Here is an 18426-nt window from a genome sequence, read left to right as displayed (position 1 = left end):
TTAGAGACTTACACCAAAGCTGTTAGTGATGGTAGATGCCAATCAAGTTAACTGCCTCTCTGTCACTCTACAAGATGTCAGCACAACCCATGTTGAGTACCATGAGAACAGAAGAAACTGTCTTTTAAAAGCTTTTCAAATATGCTGTTATATTTCTTTGAAACAATTCAGTGGTGTTTGATCAATATGATAGTTTTTTACTGTGCTACAAATGGACTTAACAGATATAACAGAAGACTGGGTCTCCTGGTGTGTGTGTTTGTGTGTGTGTGTGTGTGTGTGTGTGTGTGTGTGTGTGTGTGTATACATTTAAGTATAAGAATTTAGGGAAAGACTAGGAAACATTAATACTTCTGAGTAAGATGATTATTTTGTTCTCTGAGAGGAAATTCTTTGGAAGATTATGGGAATGCAAAAGTATAAAAAGCTGCTTTTTAATTATGTAAGATATGCCTGAATAATCTTGTAGGTAACCAAACCAATATTTAAAATCAATGGTAGAAAAACTTCAGAATTTCTATAGTTGTATGTTCATTAGTATATTTCTGGGTAAAACAATATTAGAAAGTCAATAAATTTATAAGCCATTGCTCTATCTAGCCACCTAGAAGACACAACAATCTATTTGACTGATTTAGGCAAGAGTATATTTGTTCATTATAAGAAAAGTAAAGCTGTAATTAAATTATTGCATTTGAATAGCACTGCATTGATCTTAAAGTACAAAAATAAATCAAGGATGTCCTCATGAAATGAACTAAAACTCTCTGAAACAAACCCCCTATCCCTTGTTGTAATAAACATATGTAAATCCTAGATCATAAGTATTCTAATATATGATATTATAAGATATGTTTAGTAGATAAGATTTGACTTAAATGTTTCAGTTAACTGTTTAATGTCAATTGAACATGCAAAAAAAAAAAAGCAGACTAAGTAAACTTAAAAGGTAATAACTGAAAACAGGGACGAGGGAAGCAACATATGAATTACTCAAATACATCCTTGAGCATTAAGCTGTAACAATCAGCTTGAGAGTCCGTTACAGCTAATAAACCAGCTTTTTCAGCAGCTCTTAAATTACTCTTTTGAGCAAATCCCGATATTCACCCTGTGTTGTAATAGTTGATAGAGATACTAAGTAAACATACCCAGTATAAATTGTACTTATTGTACCAAACACAAGGCCTCAAAATAAAACTGAGTTGTGAAAATTATTGTACATCCCTCATTGTTTTTCTGGCCAGCAGACGTTGGTGGTAAATTCTGTCAATAGTTATTTGTTCAAAGAAAAAGAGCAACCCGAGAGTTACTATCTTTATAAATAACCCTTATGACCTACAGTTATAAATGGAAACAAAACACAATCCTAGGTTTATAGAAGAAGAAATTGTAAAACTTTTGGGGAAAGAGGGTCTAGCAAGATGACTGCAGAGTGAATGAACATGTAGGACTTGACTTCTCCACATATTCACAATCAAATTACAATAAAACTAGAAAAACAATGACTGAAAGATAAATGTATGGTTAGCTCATATAGCAGAACCAAGAACATGACTGAAAGGGGTAAGGAAAGCTATCACTGAACTACGTTTCCACGACACCAAGGCAATACATCTCTCAAGAGAGGGGTTGGGGGAGGGGCCTGTTGGTGACTCACATACCTACTCTGGGTGCTTTACACCTGTCTGTACTGGAAAGGGAGGAGGTACAAGAGTGAGATAAAGGACAGAAGAGAACTTTTAGAGGAAGAGTGCAGAGTAGTGATTATTCACTTGGGCCTGAAGTTTCCAAATTAGAATAGTTGGAGTCCAAATAAAGAAAATTAAAAAACAATAGAAAGCAAACTCAGAAAAACAGATCAGAGATAGCCAAGAAAATTCAGAATATGAAATGAATATTAAGAGAAACACAATCAATGATATTTGTACAGGAAACCTGTACAATCTAAACTAATATTTCAGCCAAAATTAAGCTCTGGGTCAACCCACTGTTACTTCTAATTCTTAAAACACCAAACAAAACAATTTAATTCTCCTTTCATGGTCACTGAGTATCTGGACTCACCAGATACACTTCACGGTTAATATAAAATAAACTCTTACTCTTTTCTGGAAGTTGCAAAATAAGTTTATTTTTTTTAGTTTTCAGCATTTGTCCAAATGCCAAACCAAATAGATGAAATTCCTTTCAATTAAAACTGCATTGATACACACACACACACACACACACACACATATATATATATACATATACAAAAAAAAACTATATAACTAAAACTGATAAATTTAGCACCACTTAGATTATACAAACCCCCACGTAGAACCTAATGCCATTACTCATTTGCAGAGTAAACCTCTACAAATGTTGATCCAAAATAACATAGGTATCTAATTATAAATTGACCAATTAAAAAATGGGCAGAGGATCTGTACAATTACATACCAAAGGCTTAGAGACACATGACAAGATGCTAATCAGCTCTTCTTATTCGGGAAGTGCAAACAAAACAACAACAATGAAATCACCCACCACACCACTGAGTGTAGCCGTTATTCCAAAAGGCAAGAAGCAACAAATGTTGGAGAGAATGTGGAAAGACAGGAAATCTGTACAATCTTAGTGGGGATGTAAATTAGGGCAGCCATAGCAGAAAGCAGTATGAAGATTCCTAAAAAAAAAATCAAGAATGGAAATTTTATAAAATCCAGTTATCCCTCTTGATGGTATTTACCTAATGAATATGAAAAAAATATTTAACAGCTATATATGCACTCAATGTTCATTGCAGCATTTTTCACAATAGCCAAAAGTTGGAAAAAAACTTAAGTGTCCATTGACAGGTGCTGAGATGAAGGTGTGGTATAGATGCACAATTGAATACTATCCAACTAAAAAAAAAAAAAATCCTGCCATTTGCCACAATATGGGAAGATCCAGAGGGCATTGTGCTAAGTGAAGTAAGTCAGACAGAAAAAGTCAAAAACTGTGATTTCACTTGTATGTGGAAGATAAAGAAGGAAAACCAATGAACAAATGAAAACTAACAGACTATAGAAAAATTAATAATTAACAGAAGGAAATGGGAGCATGGGCAAACTTGGTGAAAGGGAACAATTGAAGTGATGGGTGGAAAAGAAAATTTTGGAAAAATTTTGGAAAAGAAATCTACATGATGTTATAAACCAATGTTACTTCAATAAATTATTACAAAAGGAAAAAAAAAAAAAAAACAACAACAAAAATCAAGCAGAAGTGTAACGTATTCGGCCTTTGTGTTTTAAAATCATTTCATGTAGAACAGCCATTATATAGTAAATTATAATGAGAAAGTATTTGTAATAACATAAAACCTCCATTCAACTTATGTTAAAATAAATTATGCAGATGGAAAAAAATCATAACTTGAGTAGAATGGTTTCATACTGTGTCCATAATAGCTCATCATAAAATCATGTCTAAAGAACTAAGTATTAAGGTGGGTTAATAGTATCTTGCATTTACATAATTTGCATTATACACATGAGAAATGTCATTTAATAGAAAATTCTATTACTATTGCATACAATTTTTAATAAATTATTCTGTTTAAATTTATACACAATTTTAAATTAATACTTATATGAATTAGATTTTAAAACTGACCACAAATTATTAAGAGAAGTGGAAAAATATGTATTTTAAAAATAAATCTGATAAACATATTATACTGTAATTTTAAAAATTACTTTCCAGCCTCCCTTTGAGCCCTAAGCACATGTTGTTGATGTATTTACATAACTGTAATCATACAAAATACATACATTTGTATTACTTCTTCATTTAATACTGTAGATGAACATAGTCCTAAATCTTCAACAACACTATTTCCAAGGACTGCACAGCATGTCATTTGGCAGAAGTTATTAGAGATTACCAAAAATTTCCTCTATCAATTGCTTCTAGTTTTACACTATTACAAACTAGACTCTGATCATCATGATCATGCATGAAATACATTGTATTTAGGATGATTTCTGAACATTGTATCCTGGAGATGAACCACGGATTTGTTGGAATATCATTTTTAAGAATCTTAATTTTAATTTTCAAATTGTCTTCCTTGAGCCTTTTACTGAATTCACCTCTACTAAGAATATATACAGAAACCTATTTCTACCCACCTTTGCTAAGAATATATACAGAAACCTATTTCTACCTACCTTTGCTAGCATTCAGCATTTTCTTTATTTTAAATCATATTTGAAATGCTAAAAACCATATTTCGTTGCTTTGATGCACATATTTTAGTTTCCTTGTGAACCCACACATTTTCCATAGATTTGTTTATAGAGCTCATTTAAGTTGCCATTGTATTCAAAATTTTCTGAAAGTCCCTAGGGAATGTCTCATATATGCTCATGTTTACTAGCTGTTTTTCCTTTTCTGCAACTGAGGAATGGTCGTAACAAATATCTATATTTGTTGCATTTATGAATGCTGATTTACTAGGAGGATGGCTTTAAAAAGTAGACTAGATTTACTTTTTTCTAATCCAAATCACTGATACTAAACATGTGTTTGAAAACCACTTGGGAAACTTGAACTGAAAATTTCAGTAGGGAAAGACCATCTAGGTAAGAAAGAGGCCCTTTGGAATAGTTTAGTCTTTCTGATTGCCTTCTCAAAAGGAATCTGGGGAATGCGTGCATCTGAGTGACTAAAAAGGGAAGCAGGGGGGAAAATGTGAATAATCTAATTAGAAATTTAAAAGCTACTAATATTCAATCAGTGCTTTATATGACACCCAAACATTTTATTTTATCCAAGCTATTTCAGAGATCTCAGGGTTCTTTCTGTGTGTAACATGTCCTATGGTATTCAAATTCATCACCTGGTATTTATTCACCTTCCATAATCATTGTCATTTGCTGTCTAGTTTAAACTCTTCCTCTCTGAATCACCTACATGTCAGCAATAAGTACTAGAGAAACTGAGAGATAGAAAACAGCAGGGTAAGGGACTGTTAAGATGCTTAATTGACTGTTTGACGTGTATTCTAGACATGTGACAGGTAATAATTAAGACTGCTTAATTAGCTTCTGAATATTGGAATGTGGAATAGTAGCAAAACTGAATAGAACTAATGAAAGACTGAATTACTATAATCAAAACATTCTTTTCTTTTCTCTAGTAAAAGAGTTCTATGTACAGTAAGTGTACTGCCTTTCTTTTTGAGTAAGAAAAATAAAAGTTGAATTGCCACAGTGATTAAAACCAAAGTTCCGGTTTAATTCATATAATTAAAGATACTCTTTAATGTTAGAAAAAAACACAAAAGATTAAAACGGGAATTTCTCACATAAAGGAAAGCTTGAATTGTAAGGCATACTCTATTTCAGGTGTATTGCTGTGGGTACTTATTAATTAGATATAAAGCTTAATGTCTTGTACAAGGTAAAACAAGAAAAATATCAACACAAAAAAAATGTGGAAAACACGCTGCTGTCTTTACTCTTTTCTACAATTCTGAACTTATTTATTTGGTACATCTCCCTCCCATACCATAATATACTCATTATTTCTTAAATCTAACAGTATAACCTCTGTACTTTGAGATCCTATTAAATTAGACTATGAACACCTCTTACAGCTGGGTCTGGATTTATCTTTGAACCTAGAGAGTCTGTTGTTTAAATATTTTCATCAGACACCTGAACAATGGAATTCTAAACAGCCATTGTACCAACAACTGAAAAATTTGTTAGGTGTTGTTTGTGTAATTGTGATCATGTGATGTGCAGATTCTCTCTTTGGGGACAAACAGCTGGGACTTCCCTCACTATTAAGAGCCAGCAACTGACAAACCCAAATTTTGAAGATGGTTAAATGGATGGAATTCTCAGGGGTGCTTTGTCCCACAGCACATGGAATTTCAAGCAAAAACAGATGGAGACCAGAAGAAAGACAGCTTGATGATGATGATTTAATGATTAAGTGGACATCGAGCAAGGGACCATTGAAGGGTGGAGGAACTTGCAAACCTTTCCAGAGACCTGAAGGAGAGGAAAGGTGTTTCTGAAAGTTTCTTGAGCAGTACACCACAGACAGGATTCTCAATGCTCTAAGAGCTCTGAAGAGAAAGGACAATAGATGTGAGGACTGCCCTGAGTAGTGATGGCAGGAGACACAGATGGTGGTTTAACTTACCATTAGGTTAGTCAGGAAGGGGGTATGTGGCAGCTTCATGCAGCCAGACACAAACAGGTGGCAGACAGCTTGAGCTGGGCTTTTCAGGTTTCGTTTCTAACCTTATTTAAAATAGCAGTAGTAGAATGGGCTATTGGGTCCTAAGTTCAGTTTTTTGCTGTTGTTGTTGTTTGTTTTGTTTTGTTTTTCTTTTAGCCAAGTATTAGTAACTGGGACGGCTACGTCAGGATATTTAGTCTCAATTTTGCTTTGATATTTTTATCTTCCCTATTTTCTGTGACTCTCACAGCCTTGAACCTCTTTGTGAGAAATGCAATGGAAAATGTTTGATGGTGACCCAGTTACTTCTTCCTTTCATTACACGGACTGATCAGGCTCAAAACTTATCCAAGTCACCCCCATGCTAAGCAGAACAGTATGCCTGTTGCTATAAATGTGTGTGAAACTCAAGGGCAGCCATGTCAAATGTAGATGTGACAGTAGGTGAAATCTGTAGGTTATCACACCCAGTGTAACTTGTTTGCTTATTGTTTGAAATGCATAAAATGGCTTTAGGGAATATTATCCATTAAAAGCAGACACAGGAGAGGTTGATGCATAAGATAAGCATATAACCTATGCATTGCTCCAGGCAGTCTTTGATTTGTGGTTAATTCAATTTTTGTGGCTTGCTCAATTTTGCATTTCAGTGGAAACATTTTTAATGCTGTAAAATAAAACAAAATTTTTGTTGTTCTACAACTGCAAGGAACAAGATATTTCAATCTGAGCAAACCTCTCATATCAACTACTTGTGACACAATATTTAACAGGTTCAGACAAGTGTGGTACGACCTTTACTTCCTTTATAGTAGAAGAAAAGATAAAATGAGTTAGATAAAGATGCATTAAGTAATAGCTGACCAGGGTCAATTTCAGATCAGAAAGTTGGTGAGGATGGTTTTTTTTTTGTTTTTGTTTTTGTTTTTTGAGATTATTTATCTATGCAAACAGAACGGGGGCACTGGCCAGAGGTACAGGGATGGTGAGAGGATTCACCAGAGACAGAGTGGGGAGCAGAACAGGCAGATTACAGAAGTACACTGCTGAGGGGAGCAGCCGTTGAGACAGTAGTAGTCTACTGTGCCATATTGATCACCTCCAGGGCAGGGGATTGACCTTGCACTGAAGCATTTGCGGCCAGCTTGCTGTGCTGTGCCTTAATCCACTGCACCACCAGAGAGGGCCCACGGTGAGGATATTCTTAAATAATTGTTTTTCCTAGACCAGAAGATAGTTAATGGCAACACAGAAGAAAAGAAAGGATAGACTTCCACTCTGTTCATTGATGGGACTTCAATGATTGTTTTAGTGAACAGATTGAGGGGGTACCCGAGGACCCCAACCTTCATGCACTACCTGGGTTCTTGCAGAGTAAAGACAAAGAATATACACAGTGTGAGAGAACTTTAATAGGATTAGTGTGCATTGAAAGAGAAGAAAGGGATAATATTGACAGCTTTCCAATAAAACACCAAAAGGTACCATCCCCTAATGGGTCAATAACCAGCCAAACAGGGTGGACCTCAACTGGGGCCACTGAGACACAAAAACTTGTCACAAGTCTAAGGTACCTTCTGGCAGGGTACCACAAGAAAGGGGAAGAAGGGGCCAGGAAAGTGTGGAAATCAAAGGAAAGGAGCAAAATCAAAGTAGAAATAAAGAAAAAGGCTGCCATTGTCAGCCTCCTAAAGTGGCTATCATCCATGTATTTCTTCCATGTCCCTAAAGTCCCTGGTGCAAGTCAAAGGCTAAGAAGCAAGCCCTGCTTCCTTCACAGGTCTCTCTACTCCATTTGTGGCTCATCCTTCATTCCCTCCTCTCTTCCCAGTGCTTTCTATGCCTCCTACATCTTTTTCTTGGTCACATACCTCCTCCCTTCATTAGGTGAGGCAGGTAATATAGAACATCCCCTTCCCTCTATAACATTAATAGTTGTCTCAAGAAAAAAGGTGGGAGAAAGGCTAGCTAAAGCAATAAATTGTCTTTAAGTCTCAGAATCATTTACATGGGAAACACACTGTAAAATTTCAAAAGCATAAGTGTAAATTTTACTAAACTTATTCTACTATGTAGACTCCTTCTGTGTTTCCTGATGCAGAGAATTTTATGATATGGTGAGCTGAGAATAGTGAGGCCACGTGACCCCTTATTTCATATCCAAGCAGTAACATTGACAGCAGCCAATGAAAGCCAGATAAGTCACTATGGGGACCATGCTAATTTTAATAACTTCCTAAATCAAAATTCCTTAAGCTGTGTGGTTCAGATTTCTCATTCTGGATGATATTTAATATCGAGTTAAGTCATGATTTTGTGATTAAATGCATTTAGTTAGGCAAAGCCTGATTCAACAAAATTAAGAAGTTTTCTTTAAAAAGATACTTCTTTAGAGCCCTACTTGGTGGCACAGTGGGTTAAAGCACAGCACTAAGAAGCTAAAGCCACTTCAGCATGAGTTCGATCCCCACCCCAGAGGTGACCCAGATGGCATGGCAGACCTCTCCTGAACCGCCCACTGCACCCCTCAGCAGTGTACTTCATCAGTCCACCTGTTCAATTCTCCACTCTGTCTCTGGTGAATCCTCTCACTGCCCCTGCACCTTTGGCCTGTACCCCAGTTCTGTATGCATGAATAAATAAATCTTAAAAAAAAAAAATGCCTCTTCAGATATGGAGAAAAATGAACTCTCCTGCACTGTTGGTGGGAATGCAAACTAGTACAACCACTATAGAAAACTGTTTGGAGGTTTCTAAAACTGCTAAAAATGGGGCTTCCATATGACCCAGCAATCCCACTCCTAGGTATCTATTCAAATGACACAAAAACACTGATTCAAAAAGACATCTGTACCCCCGTGTTTATTGCTGCTTTATTTACAATTGGAAAGACATGGAATCAACCCAAATGTCCAAAAGTAGATGACAGGATTAAAAAGATGTGATACATATACACAATGGAATATTACTCAGTGATCAAAAATAATAAACTCATGCCTTTTGCAGCAACATAGATGGAGTTTGAAGGGATAATGCTTAGTGAAATAAGCCAGAAAGAAAAAGAAAAACACTGGATGGTTTCACTCATAGGAGGAGCATAAAGGATCAGAGGGGAAATAATAATGAATAACTATATACCAGAGACATTTTAGAGGTGGAGTGGGGAATGGAATCAAAAATGGTGGGGGGGGGAGCAGCGGGTAGTGCACAGGTCTATGGTGATGGCACATGGGTGAATTGGTGATGGGAAGTCTACAGGGATTACAACTGAGATGAAAAATGGTACAGAATGATATAAACATAAACTATTCTAATTTTTTAAAAATTAAAAAAAAAGATGCTTCTTTGAATGTTTTTAAAAGTAGATGCCTCTTTGAATGTTTTTAAAAGTATGCATTTCTTGGGATGGCTATTTGGTTTTAAATATTTTCCCTTTTAGAAAAACTTGCATATTACTCAGAAATAGATCTTTTGTGGAAAGTGTGTTCTGATTCCCCGGCCATAGCTGACTTGTTGAGGGAAGAAAAAAATAATTAAACACCAAAGATCAAATCATAATAACAGTCCTCAGAATTGTGAAATGAGACTTACAGAAGCTGGGCATTGCTTGTGTCTAGTCCATGAGAAATGGTTCCTGAATCTGGCTGCACAGTTACATGGGAAGCTGTATAAAGAGCTGATTCTTGTGCCATATCCAAGTTCTCTAATGAAAATGATTTCTACCTGATTTATATAGAAAATATTTAACAATATCTCAGCAACACTGAAGACTCACCATGCACTGTATGTCCAGGCAATGGAGTTAACAAGATTTCTCTGGGGTTTTTCTTTTTTTTTTTTTAATTTTATAACAGTTTTTTTTTTAGATCATTTTGTACATTTTTTTTTCCATCTCAATTGTAATCCCCGCGGGTTTCCCATCACCAAGTCACCCGTGTGCCATCACCATAATCCTGTGCACTTCCCTCCCCACCCCACCCCGTTTCTGATCCCATTCTTCACTCCACCCCTGCAAAATGTCTCTGCTATATGGTTGTTCATTATTTTTGTTATTTTCTCGCCTAGTCCATTATACTCCTGCTATGAGTGAAACCATCCGGTATTTTTCTTTCACTTTCTGGCTTATCTCAATAAGCATGATCTTTTCCAGCTCCATCCAAGTTGCTGCAAAAGATATGTGTTTCTCTTTTTTGGTTGCTGAGTAATATTCCATTGTATATATATACCACATCTTTTTTATCCAGTCATCTACTTTTGGGCATTTGGGCTGCTGCCATGTTTTTCCAATTGTAAATAAAGCCGCAATAAACATGGGGGTGCAGGTATCTTTTTCAATCAATGTTTTTGTGTCTTTTGGGTAGATACCTAGGAGTGAGATTGCTCGGTCGTAGGGAAGCTCCATGTTTAGCAGTTTGAGGAACCTCCAAACAGTTTTCCATAGTGGTTGTACTAGTTTGCATTCCCACCAGCAGTACAGGAGAGTTCCTTTTTCTCCATATCCTCGCCAACATTTGTTGTTGCTACTTGTTTAAAGATGTGCCATTCTCACTGGGGTGAGGTGGTATCTCATTGTGGTTTTAATTTGCATCTCCCTTATTACGAGTGATGTTGAACATTTTTTCATATGCTTGTTGGCCATCTGCATTTTCCAAGAGGATTTTCTTAATCCTGTCCAGCTCTGGTCTAAGGATGTAAGCTCATTGTGTCCTGTGAACTCTTACTGCTGGAATGTTCAGTGGTTATTCTTACTGAGGTTTAGTAATTCAACTATTCTTTGATTTCTGTGAATTTCAAGAGTATCTTTCATGTAAGTTTCTATTTATGCTTTTGCCATTTCAAGTTGATTTCTGTTACTTTTAGCCAAAAGAACCTTAACTAATAGAGTTAAGAACCTTAACTAAATTTCATGAATTTCTTAGAAGAGGATTGTAGACTACAGTGCTCCAAACTTATTTGACCATTGGATGCCTTCCCCCCAACCCCCAAGTCGCACCTTGTTTCACTAGTGTTTGGCCACACAGGCTTTGGGGAAGCATTAGTTTAAGGTAATTGATTTTACAGTGCAGTGATTTTCCTACAGGCTATACGTTGAATTTGGGCATTAAACCCAGTTTCTAGGTTACAACGATAGCTTCTGGGTTACATTGATTAAAAGATGTGTTCTTAGAATCAGGGACATTCTATGATTATACACACCTAGATGCAAATAAATAAAACCTCGATGCTCAGGTTAAGTATCTCTCTGGGAAACAAAAAGCCAAGTCTATCTCAGTGATGCAGTGCAATATGCACATAACAAGCTTTTTCTCTTCACCTACAGGTTTCATATAGCAGATATCTCATTCTGCAATCTACCTAAAGGCAATTTGCAGATAGATAGTATAGTGCTTTAGTAATTCTATAGCCATAAATTCATAAAAAATGTTTTCCATTGAGTTGATGAAAAGTAATAATCCATCCTTCTGAAAGCATAACAATATTAAAATGCAAAAACAAATAGTATCAATTTTTTCAACCAGTTTTGGTTGAAATCCAAATTCTGCTATTCATTAGCTTTTTCACTTAAACAAGGTTTTTTTTAATTTCTACAAGCTTGTATCCTGTTTTATAAAATGAAGATAATTCTTATTTTTTTGGCTTGGAACTAAATGAAATAATAATCATGCTCATAACAGTTACCATGTGTTTATGTTTCTACATGTCAGTCACTGCAGTAAGCCCTTTAAAACATTGCTTTATTTAATTTCTAAACAACCGGAGACTGCTATTCATTTTTCCATTTTGTAGATGAGGAAACCTGGGTTCAGAAATATTGAGCCCTATCTTAAGATTGCTCAGTACACAGAAGCATCAGAATACAAAGCCAGTTAGAGTTCACTATCTGCATATTGTAAACACTCAGGACTTAACTATTACCTCGAGGAAGCATCATTCTTCCCTTTGGCTAATTGGCAGTAGAAAAACCTGTTGTTGTGGCAATATATTTAGATTGCAAAGGAAAAAAATGAGAACTACACTGGTGAATTCTGAATTCTGGTTCCTATTTTTGGTTAAGTTAAGCATCTTTAGGAGGCTGATTTTAGTCGGGGAGGAGAGAGGCTGAATCACCAAAAGAATCGCAGTAAAACAAAGCAAATTAACTGGGGCAGCTGCATCACTGAGATGAAGGAGTGCCAGAATTTGGGTGGGATTAGTGAAGTAGTGTCACTTGATGTAAGGGTTTTAACTGGAATAATAATGTGTGAATTGCTGAAAAAAGAATAGGCTGCAACAGGCAGGGATAAAATGTTCAAAGTCTGAGTGCAAGTATAAGCAAAGAGGTTGTTAGAATGGGGAACAAGATTAAGATTCAAAGATGCAAGAACAGTAAGAATAGTTTGTTTGACAAATGGCTTGTGAGCCCCCATCTTTTCATATAGATGCTAACAATTATTGAATGGCTACTCTATGAGAGACTACTCTATGAGAGACGCTGTCCTAATCATTTTACTTGTATGAAATCATCCAGTATTCATACCAACCCTATGAAGCTGGCATAATTATTAGATCTATTTTACTGTTGAGGAAAATGAGAAACGTAGAAGTTCAATAACTTACACAAGCTTACTAGGAATTAGAACAGCCAGAATTCAAACCCAGGTAATTAGACTCGGGACCCTATGATCTTTACCAGTATGCTATACCACTTTGTAGCCTGGTTTGGCTTTATTATGTTACTGTATTTCTCATAAAACTAACAGTTTCTCATAATTTTTATTAGAAAGTTTAAATTCCTTTGTCGACCTTTAGAAACCTCTATCAACTTGCAATTCCTGATCATCAACATCATTTTTCATCACTCTCCCCAAGTGGACCTTCATCTATTACAGATAAATGAATATTTCCCTACTTAAACTACCCTCTCTCTGCTGAGTCATTATCTCTGGATGCTTTTAAAATTCATTGAAAAATGCAGCTATTGCCTCTGTGACTTTTTTTTCTATCAACCATCAACTTAAATTACTCTTTTTCTCACAAAATATTTTGGTACGATGCATATTAAGTAGATATTGATTACTTTGCCCTTAATAATCGTATTTAATAAATGAATGATACTGAGTCTTTGTGATTTTGAGTGTGTGTTTTTCTGCTAAAAGTTTCATAGGCTCTTTATAATTTAAACATATGTCTGTACATAATATCCATTCATTTGATTTGATCACACAAGGTAGGAGGAAATAGTAGGAAAACAGTAGCAATAACAGAGGTTTTTTTCTATTCTCACCATCTGTCCAGAAACAGATTTATTTAAAAAACTCATTTTTTTTTCTGATCGAAGATTAAGTTCAAACTGTTAATATTTTTCTCAGCCAGAAAGTAATACCAGTGTTGTAAAAGTTGAGGCTCATTTTCATACTTGTGAAAATCAGATCATTGGTTCAAGAAACAACAGAATTTAGCTTCAAAATAAGTGTAGATTAATCATGCCTTTTTTAAACAAAGGTTTTAATTATACCGGGCCCTGCGGAGACTGTTTATTTCATAATTACTGAAAAATGGCAAGTATCCCACGTAATACCCTTTTCTTCTGAATATGAAAATGCACTTGCACAAGTGCAGATACTTGTTTGGCGACCAGACAATGCAGAAGATTCCCATTTGTGTTTAATGGAATGGAGTCAGTTGGTACTCATTAATTCAGCCAAGGTTCTCTCTGCTAATGGCAAAACATGCCTGTCCCTATAGCTAAACAAACACTGGATTATTCATTTTGCTTTTGGCAAGTGCCAGTGTGGAAATGCCCAGGACACTTGTTGTTTGTCATGAATGACTGTTGGGGGAGTTCCCTTGGTAAAAGAAAAACTGTACAAGCCAAGAAAATAAAGGTAAATTTAAACGCTGTGGAATATCGGGAATTATCTTCGTGTGTGCATGTATGTGTGTGCGCGTGTGTGTGTGGTTATAAAAGTGTATCTAAACCTTTATGTGGTTTTTGCTTTGCATTGTCTGAATATCTTAGTTCTTGGCAGAATCTTACCTTTGTGGGACTACAAACCAAGACTAAAGGCACTAACAGAAGTGAATCAGTGCTAACTCAGTGTCCAGCTCTTTCTGGAATCTTCAAAGTTCCATAATACAGACTTGTTCTGATTTTTGCTTTCAGAAACAAGTTATTTTTATTGAGTATTGTTGTTTTTAAACATTGTGTGTTTTAAGACTGTAGATTAACAACTATTCAAATGTATCATATCAAACTATGCCCAGGAACAAAGCAACCATAATCCTCCACTACAGTCCATTGTTCCCACTCCGATTTTTGCTCCCCATTCCCAGGATCCCCCTCTGGTAGTATCAGGTTGACAATCAAATCTCAAAAGTTTACTTTGGTTTTTATTCTTGTTCTGTTGTTTGGTTTATGCTTCACATATGAGTGAACTTATCTGGTATTTGTCTTTCTCTTTCTGATTTATTTCCTTAGTATACCCCCCTCCTATTCCATCCATGTAGTTATTGTAAGATCATTTATTTATTTACTTACTTATGCATATGGACCTGGGGTACAGAGGCAGTGGGAGGATTCATCAGAGATAGAATGGGAAGCAGATCAGGCAGATCAATGAAGTACACTGCTGAGGGGAGCAGCAGACAGGTCAAGAGAGGTCTGCCCCGCCATGTGGGTCACCTCCAGGGTGGGGAAATGAACTCACATTGAGGTGCTGTGGCTAGTTTGCAGTGCTGAGTCCTAACCCATTGTGCCACCATGGAGAGTCTGATTTTATCATTTTTTAATAGCTTAGCAGTGTTGTATCAGTTATATACACCACATCTTTTTTAATGTGGGTGAATGCCATATTTTCTTTATCACTTTATCCACTGATTGACATTTGTGTTGTTCCCATGTTTTAGTTTTTGTGAACAATGTTTCAACAAACAGGAATACAGATATCTCTTAGTGATCTTGATTTCAACTCCTTTGTATTAGAATCCTAGAAATGTCATTATTAGAGCATATACTAACTCTATTTTTAATTTTTTAAGAAGCCTCCATACTTTTTTTCATTCTGACTATACTGATTTACCGTTCCAGTGACAGCCTCTAAGGACTAAGTTTCTATGGAGAAAATAGTTGCAAAGCATATATCTAATAAAAAGTTATTATCCAGAATATATAAGGAACACCTATTGCTCAATAGTGATAAAACAAAGAGCCCAAATAAACATTTCTCCAAAGAGAGCAAATTAATGTCTAAAAGGTATTCAGTATCACTGGACATCAAGAAAATGAAAATTAAAATCACACAGAGAGATCACCTCATACCTGTTGGCATGGTTATTATCAAAGAAAACAAGACAACAAGTATTGGTGAGGATGTGGAGAAAAGGGAATTGTTTTTAAAACTAGTCAAACAGCATGCAAAAATGTGGTTCTAGAGAGGTGATAAGACCAGGCAGTAGACATTATTGATTATTCTGTTATCCCTCCACCCCCACAATACAGAGGATTTATATAAAATATTGTTCAAATAAGGACAAAATTTCATCATTTTTATATATTTTATAAAGAACAAGTCCTTATGACTTGTGTGACTGGGGCAAATTACTTAACCTCTTTAAACTTCAAGTTCCTCCTCTGTAAAAACAGGGATAAGAACTAAATATAATTATGCACAAGAAACACTTAACACAGTGTTTGGTACATAGTAAATGGGCAATCAATAAACTCTAGAGGCACTAGAGTATTAATAATAAAGTCACTAGAATCAGACGATTTAGGTCCAAGTCCTGGATTTGCTACACACTTGCTTTGTGACCTTATATAACACATTTAACCTTGCTAAATGTAGATTTCTCTTCTGCAAAACAAAGATGATAAAACTTAATGTTTTAAGGTTTGTATGAATATAAAGTGTAGTGAAATGTATAAAGCAAGGCCTGATAAATAAAACTCAGTACATATAATTTATTCACTCAACGAACATATTTAACCTGTACCTGTCCCTGTTCTATGTTCTGGGATGTAGTGATAAACACATCCTATACAGTTATGGCTTTCATAGACCTCATATTCTAATTGGGAAGATACTATGTACAAAAATCAAATAATGTCAAATATATATGCCATATAAAAACTGAAACAGAATTAGGGACTAGGGAAAGACCATAGGGATAAGGGGTGTGTTATTTTTTTATGGTTGTTTAGAAAGGCTTCTCTTCTCACTTGAACAAAGACCTGGAAGATGCCACAACAGAGAGTCGTGCACAGAGAGCAGGCAGCGTGGTGTTCCCAGTAAGATAAGGATTAGCCTAGTGTTCTGTAGGATGAGCAAAGACAGCAGTGTGACTGGAAAACAGTGATAAGGAAAAGAGAAGGAAGAGGTGAGATCAGATTAGCTAGGTAGGCAGGGGCCAGACCAGGTTGGCCTGTGTCAAAAGCTAGCTATTGTCATGGTTATGGTTGTTATACTCCAGTAGGTTTGGTTATTGAAGTAGTGTTTTAGCCCATTTAGTAAATCCTTATAAGATCCCATAAAGCAGAAACTTCTTATGATAATGATAATAATAGCAATAATGGCTGACTTTATCATTTGACCTTTTACAAAGTGATTTTCATATACATGACCTCATTTGCTCTTTACAATAACCCTGTAAGTTAGATAATTATTAGTATCTTTCTTTTGAGGAGACAGGCTTACCATGGGAAAAGCCCTTGTTCACAGTTATATGGCAAGTGTGTGAGAAATATGCTTCTCTGTCTTTTTAACTAAGTATGAAAAGTGATCAACAAAAGAAGATCTGATTTAGAAAGGAAAGAGAGGAAAGTTCCACAGCTACAAATAGAACTTAGTATTCTGATTTCATTTCCTTAATATAATCAACATTTGAATTCAGGGTGCCTTCTTGCTATTAAAGAAATAACCATTTGTTCTTCATACTTATGAATTTCATGAATAAAAATTTGGTGTAGATCACTAATTTTGAAGACTCAGTACAAATTCATAATTGTTGGACCATACTTTAAGTATAAGATTCTGTAAAAAGTGATTACTGCTTACTTTGTAACCTCTGGCATTTTCTATTAGTTCAAGGATAAAATACACTCATGAGGGACAACATCTGAATGTGACTGAACAAAAAAGATAATCTCATTTAGGAGGAATGATACATTTCAAACAGAGAGATGCTGGAGCTTGGAACCCATCCACTCTCTATGTAACACTTATTTAGATGTATCAAATGCTAACCAACTTCATTGTGAAACAGAAGATAGTCTGTTCTATGATTTTTATTTTAAGTATTTTTGAGGCTCATTTGTAAGTAAGACCAAATGATACACAGTGAATCATAAAAGAAAGCATCGGTTTAATAGATAAGAAAAGTCCTATGTATTATTCAAGAATCAGTTTTTCTTTTACTCATTTCTTTCATTAATCTTTTGCTCCTGGTTGTTCTAGTGGCCATTTTTTTTTAAAGATTTATTCATTTATTCATACAGAACTGGGGTACAGGCCAGAGATGCGGAGGGTAAGAGAATTCACCAGAGACAGAGCGGGGAGCAGAACAGGCAGGTCAACGAAGTACACTGCTGAGGGGAGAAGTGGGCGGGTCAGGAGAGGTCTGCCACGCCATGTGGTCACCTCCGGGGCAGGCGGGAATCGAACTCATGCGGAAGTGGCTTAAGCTTCTCAGTGCTGTGCTTTAACCCGCTGCGCCACAAGCGAGGGTCTAGTGGCCATTTTTATTAGAGGTTACCTGTGCCCCCAGGTCAGCCAATTTTAATCAAAGTAATTCTCTGCTAATATTCCCCCTAAAGATCTAGTTTGTTACTGTGAACTACTTTGTAAACTGATTAACTTGGTGACAAACCTGTTGATTATTTTGGTTAATAACATTAAGTATGATGGGAGACACAATGAAATTCATACATAGTTTGTTTTTTTCCTCAAAGTGTATGTGATACTGTTTAAAAAGCCAAGGGTGTGTAAAGGAAAATAACAATGTTAAGAGGTTATAAAATATATACAGTCAGATATATAGTCTTAAACTTCAGGCTCTTTTTGGCATTCTAGTAATTCCTATTGCAAAATGTCCAAGTTAAAATGCTTTATAAATAATCAATAAAACAAATGGGTGTTCAAAGTTCTGTGGGCATCCTAGGTTGGATAACTTTTCTGTCTTTTATCTGCTAATCAAAGTACTTAAGTATTGATTGACTTAGAT

This window comes from Condylura cristata, unplaced genomic scaffold (assembly GCF_000260355.1).
Source record: "Condylura cristata isolate star-nosed mole 26May11 unplaced genomic scaffold, ConCri1.0 scaffold00019, whole genome shotgun sequence".
Classification (NCBI taxonomy): domain Eukaryota; kingdom Metazoa; phylum Chordata; class Mammalia; order Eulipotyphla; family Talpidae; genus Condylura; species Condylura cristata.
This window is presented reverse-complemented; position numbering follows the sequence as displayed.